Consider the following 6757-nt stretch of genomic DNA (forward strand, 5'->3'; position numbering starts at 1 on the left):
GCCGTAGTCTATCTATCTAGCATTTTCTCACATCCTGTCTCTTCAGAGACCCCCAACCTCTTGCCCACCTGTGCCAAGCTCTCCTCCCTCCAAGCCTTTGCATATGCTCTTCCCTTTACCTGAATAGCCTTCCTTTCATATCCACAGACCCATCTCAAATGCTGAGTCCCCCCTGAAGCCAACCCTGTTTCTCATCTGTCCCTATGGTGCCCACCAAACACCCCTCATCCTTTATTTATAATTCTCTCATTGTTCCTGAATTCCTCTGGCTTTGTACATTATAGTTACCTACTTAGCTCTTTGACAAGAACAAAATTTCTGGAGGACAAGCACAGTAGCAGACTTGCCTCTGTATCAATCCCTGGTCTTAGCACAGAGCTTCTCATGGACAAAGTATTGTATAACTATTTTTTAATTGAATCAATGAGTGAGCTGAGAAAATGATAACTTTCCAAAGTAGTGAACCTGTGCACACACATGGGGTGTGTGTGTGTGTGCGCCAATGTTCCCCATTGTAAAGTTAGTGGAAGGCCTACAGTCAGATTTGTTAGGAAAGCTGTTTTTTTACTTCTCTTATTAAATAGCATGTATAGGTCCTGCAGTCTCAGACTCCCTACCCTCGTGGGCTCCCTCTATACTGAGCACACCACCCACACCCTTTCTCACAAGGAAGAGGGGGAGCCCAGCCCTTGTAAACTCTCCCTTGCCCATTTGAAGAGTCTTTGCCATGACATTCACTGGGCTCTGCAGCTGTGGGCTGCCCGAGAGGCTCCTGCAAGACTCCCAGACAAATTCTTCTTAGATGGCGAGAGCCTGTGTTATGATCTCATTCTCTTCATCAGCAGTGGAAGGTGAGGGTTGAGGACATGGACTGTGGAGCCTACCACCTGGGTTCAAATCCCAGCTCTGTCAGTTATGAGCTCTGTGACCTTAGACCTTTTACTGAACATTTCCATCTCTCAATTTTCTCATCTGTGAAATGGTAATATAAATACTATCCATTTCGTGGTGTTACTGTAAGGATTAAATGAATGAATATATGCAAAGTGCTGGTACATATAGAGTATCTGATACACAGAAATGCTATATAAGCATTAGCTGTTATTGTTTTCTCTGAGCATTTCACGCAATCATATTTGCATGATTGGACTAGATCTGAAAGATCTAGAGTGAAAGGTATTGAGGAGGAGAAAAGGGAGCATTTCAGGCTAAGGAAAGGCTCTGAGGCAGGAGGTAGCTTAGAGGATCCCATGAAGCAAAGAGAAGGCCAATGTTTCTCAACTAAGAGTGTGGAGGAGCCTTGAAGAAATAGGGGTAGGATAGATAGGGGCAGTGATGTGTTGGGAAGTGTTTAACAACGAGCTCTCAGAGTTGGGGATACACAGACACACACACACACACACACACACACACTCACATATACATATACACTCACTTATTTAAAATTTTTCTGATATAACAGATGTATAACACGTTTTACAAATAATAATAAAATATACAATTTTGTGAATTATAAATTCCAGGTGGCCAACTGATTCTCAGAATGCTTTCATTGAGTTTTGCTGAACTCTTGTATCGGTAGCCAATTTTTGGCTGCAGTTCAAGCATGATTTGACAAATGGAACTGCATTCCATTCCACTAATTCCTTCCCAATACACTTATTTTCCTGAAATCACACATGTGATGTACTGTTAAACTCTTAGTCTTACACAAATTACATTCATTAAACCGGACCCTCATGGGAACATATGTATATGTATAACTGATTCACTTTGTTATAAAGCAGAAGCTAACACACCATTGTAAAGCAATTATACTTCAATAAAGATGTTAAAAAAACAAAAAACAAAAAAAAACGGACCCTCTTTCAGCTCCAATACTACATAGGTTGGAAATTCACTCATTTATCAGAAACATAAACAGCTTCTTTGCTGAATTAAATAACAGTTTTCAAATACTGGAAGAACATTTCTTCAGTTTTTTGTGTGTGCTCTTCACAATGTAAATAATATGTATTATTAACATCTCCACAACTTCGACCAGAGGTCAGCAAACTTTTTCTCTAAAGGGCCAAAAGTAAATATTATAGGCTTTGTGGCCTCATCTGGTCTCTGTCATATTTTTCAACCTTTTAAAAATTTAAAACCTCTTCTTAGCCTACAGACTGTACAAAAACATCCACAGGCCAAATTTTGTTCACCGGCCTTAGGTTGCCAACCCTTTAGACCAGTGGCTCTCAATGGGGAAAAGAGGGGGCAATCTTGCCCACCAGGGGATATTTGGCAATATCTGGAGACAGTTGTGATTGTCACAACTTGGAGGGAATGCTAGTGGCAACTCGTAGGTAGAGACCAGAGATGCTGCTAAACATCCTACAACGTACAGCACATCCCTCTAGAGCAAGGAATTATTGTGCCCCAAATGTCGATAGTGCTGAGGTGGAGAAACACTGTGTTAGACAATCACCAAAGCAATAAATGGAGTACTGACTTGTGGATTTTGCTCATGTCCATGATGTAAATATTCTCACTGTGGCCAGTTTCAAACTATTAGCGTGATGTCACTGAACAGACTTGGGAAGAGATGTACAGAGGCAAACTGTTACTTAGGATTTCCACTGTTCAGATACAATAGATGTGAATAGCTATGAGAGCATAGACAGTTGTGAAATATAGTAAAATAATTAGAATGTGATGAGTTTTAAGCATTTATTACCTTTGATTTAAAATGTATTTAATTATAAGTTTATGTAATTTAACTTTTAATAGTGACTATGTTTAACAACCAGTTCAGAAAAACCTGAAAATTTAAATTAACCATTGGCTCTCTGAGCCAGGGCAAGCTGACTCAGCACACCATTGGGGGAATGAGGGCTTCTTACGTGTTGTCCTTACAAGTTAGGAGCTACGAAGTATTATCTCCATTTTTCAAATGAGGAAAGTAAGACTCAGACATTCAACGACTCATCAAAGCAAGAAAGCTGGGCTTTAAATTTAAGTTTGTTTTCTCCAAAGCTGCTATATTTTCTTCTATATTTTGTTCCACTATCAACCTAGGCAAAGTGAGATCAAAATATTTATTCTATGAAATGCTTCTCAATACTGGCTTATTTTAATTAATTGCTGAATAGAATACAGATGAAGGAAGTCATTAACATATTGCTAGTGACCAACTCTGGAATGGTATTGAGTATATAGTAGAAAAGTCATTCTGCCAAAAAAAAAGATCTCCGTTCATAGATGTTATTTCTTGGTTAATATGTTGGCTTCCTTATCTTCTCCAGGATCCCTCTTTTATTTGAAAATTTCTCCCCCCAACCTTAATGAATGAGTTCACCCCAGATCAGGGACTGTAAAAGATCCTGAAGCGAAAGGGAAGTAGAATGGGTGAACTTTGGATATTGGTGTAGCGAGGGTGCAACCCCGCCTAGGAAGTCTGAGTAATCACCAGAGACAGAGAACAGAGCCAGGGCACTCAGCTTCACAGGGTGGTGACCACAGGGGGACACTGAAATGCACAGAGGAAGGAAAGGAGGGAGAGCTTGGATTATCAAGCTGGCCTCTTTTCCTACTGGCTCAGACCTGGCTGTGAGCATAAATCTCTGCCCCACACTGAATCTATCAGTGTGTCTGCAGTGGTCCTTATACTATAGCTTTGAGTAACGGCTTTTCCCTGGTAAGGCACCACAACCTTCAAGAAGCTGTGCTTGTCTGGGTGCCGCAGCAGGAGCCTGCACACTCCCCCAAAGAGCCCCTGCCTGCTCTGAGCCCCCTCCACATACTTTTACCATTTTCATGGTTTGTCTATTCACTTACCTTTCTCCCCAGCTAGACCCTGAACAACTTCAAGCCAGGAACTATACTTTTTTTAAAAAGTGTTTAAAAACCAAATGCCTAGTACAGAATCTGGCACATAGTAAGTACTCAATAAATGATCAATAAATACAAAAAAAAAAAAAAAGAAGCTGTGCTTTCAGAAACAGAAAACGTTTTCAAGATGTAGGGCAATGAGGTAGGGGCAGTGCCGAAAGCATGGGTGTTAGTGTCAGGGGCCTGGGTTTGAGTCCTGACTGGTCCTGCCATATGACCTTGACTGGTCTTGCCATATGACCTTGAGCAAGTCAGTCTCTGGGTATTAATTTTCTCCCCCACCCCTAATAATAACAAGAAAAGAAAGCCTATCTCATAGGGTTATTGTGAAGATCAACATGAAATGTCACATGAAAATGTGTGGTACAAAAATCAAAGGGAAGCATCTGGCAGGCCCCATTAGATGTGAAATTTTCCAGAAACTAGAAGCCCTATAGGGACTCCACCCACTTCTGTATTCAGCTATTCTAAGTGACTCACTGGGGGATTCTCTGGCGGTCCAGTGGTTAGGACTCCGTGCTTCCACTGCAGGGGGAATGGGTTTGATCCCTGGTTGGGGAACTAAGATCCCACATGCCACATGGCACGCCAGAAAAAAAAAAAAAGCTTCTAAGTGACTCATTGAAATCACTGGGTCTACACTGGAGAGAGAACCCTCCTGTAAATGTTGAAGAATGCAGCTGAACCTTCATCTGAACCTGGATGGCCAGTCCTAATGCTCAAACTTTTTAAAAAGAAAATACTTACAACCTATTTTGTGGAATATGTAACCCATAAGAGAAAACATTACTATATTTTACTTAGGAAGATTCAAATGAGTTTCTCCACTCATCCTAGATCAAATGCACTTTGCTTTCTGTATCTTCCCTGCGCCTCTATTTTTTGGAGGAGTCCTTTGTTGTTGTTGTGTTGTTAATTACACAAGTGGTTATGGTCATGTAGAAAAATTAGAAAATATAGATAATCTTAAAGAAAATAAAATTCACCTATATTCCTGCAACCCACATATTCATAGAATACACTATCAAAACTGTGATATATTTTCTTCCAGACTTTTTAATGAAAAATAGATACACCCAAGTCTTCTCTTTTCATAAGAAAATGGGATCATATGGTATATATGGCTCTGAATCTGCTTTTCTCATTTAATGTATCATAAATATTTTGATATTACTAAGTATTTCACTACATATACAAAATAATTTAATGGAGGTATACTATTGAATTCATAGGGATATGCCCTCATTTGACCAATTCCCTACTGTTGAACCTTCGAATTGTTTCTAATTTCCCTCTTTTATAAATGATATTGCATTGGTCATCCTTTGTAGCTAAATCTTTGGCTACATCGGTGATTATGACCTTGGCCTTGTTTTCTAGATGTAGAAGTACTTGGTCAGAGCGAACACGTTTCTAAGATGCTATAGTAAACTGCCTTTAGAAAGGTGGTGCCAATTTATATCCCCCCCGTAGGATCCAAATGTGTCTATTTCTTGCCCCTTTGCCAGCACGTGGGGGCCTTGGTGATTCTTTTTTCCAGAAGAGCTTTCTTGTGAGATGCCTCCAGTCCTCACCTACCCCTCCCAGTAGAGAATCAACATGGACATTCAAGCAGGGTTTTTGAACTGTGTGATATAATCCATTGTGGTTCCCGAAATCAATTTAGGGGGTCATGACCAGCATTTGTTTGTTTTCAATGTAATAGTATTTTTAAATAGCATAGCAAATATTTCCTCTGCAAGTAGAAAGTACTGCTTAATGCAGCTGTTTTGCTTATATATGTGTGTGTTGATGCGACCTAGATTTCAGTATAACACAGTTGTAAGGTCAAAGTTTAGAAAGTTTGAAAAGCATGGGATCTGTCAAAAGATCATTGAATCAGTGCCCATGGACTTGGATTCTGGACATAATTAGGTGGAGAAGGAAGCCAAGGGCAAAGAGAAAGGGCACACATCCCATTTACTTTCTCCGGTAGAAAAATGTTGATAGAAATGTGATAAAACTCTCAAAGGTACACATAACCTAAGTCATGGTTATATAATAGGAGAAATGATCAATTTCAGGGTGTGACAGGTAGTCTGGAGCTCTCTTCTCCATATATTTTAGTCACATTATGTCTATGGTTATAGCTCTGACTCTGCCTCTGCCCAGCTGTGTTTGGAACTTATCAACCCAATCTCTCTACGCCTCAGTTTCCCTACCTGGAAGATGAGGACGTTCAACCAGATGATAGCCAAGGTTCCTTCCATCTGTGGTGCCAAGGGTCTGATGCGGGGATCAGCTGTGCTATGCTGATCCATTGTAGTTTCCTGCATCCCATTCACAGGGCTGCTTCACGAGCAAGTGACCTGTTCAGTCACATGGGGTCCCTCACTTAGAAGACCCTATGTTTGATTTAACACTCTGCTGTCATTCTTTTGAAATTCTTAATTTTTCAACAAAGGTCCCCATGTTTTCATTTTCCACTGAGTCCCACACAGTATATAGTTGGTCCAGTGTATTAATTCAGACAACATGAAGTCTTCCTGATAAGAAAGTGGAATTCTTTTCTTTGGCACTGCTGAGAGCTGAAGCAGTGACTCTCCACCTCAGTGGATGAAGGACAAGCTGCTTAGAGGATTTATGACACACGGCATCTCAAAATTCTGCTGTGCACTAGAACAACACATAAGAGAAGCTGTTTAGAACTTTTGTTCTGCCCAAGGCTTGTGTTCCATTGTTCCAGCCCCAGCTGGAGTAGATTGCCCAAACTGCATTCAACTCATTAAAAAAAAAAAATGGTCTTAAAATAGGATGACCCATTTAATGCCATGTGCTGCTATACAGGTTAATTAGATGTGAAACATTCGTAGCAGGTTCACAATAAAGGAAATAAAAGATGTAATAG

The sequence above is a fragment of the Eubalaena glacialis genome, chromosome 11 (genome assembly GCF_028564815.1).
Source record: "Eubalaena glacialis isolate mEubGla1 chromosome 11, mEubGla1.1.hap2.+ XY, whole genome shotgun sequence".
NCBI classification, from domain to species: domain Eukaryota; kingdom Metazoa; phylum Chordata; class Mammalia; order Artiodactyla; family Balaenidae; genus Eubalaena; species Eubalaena glacialis.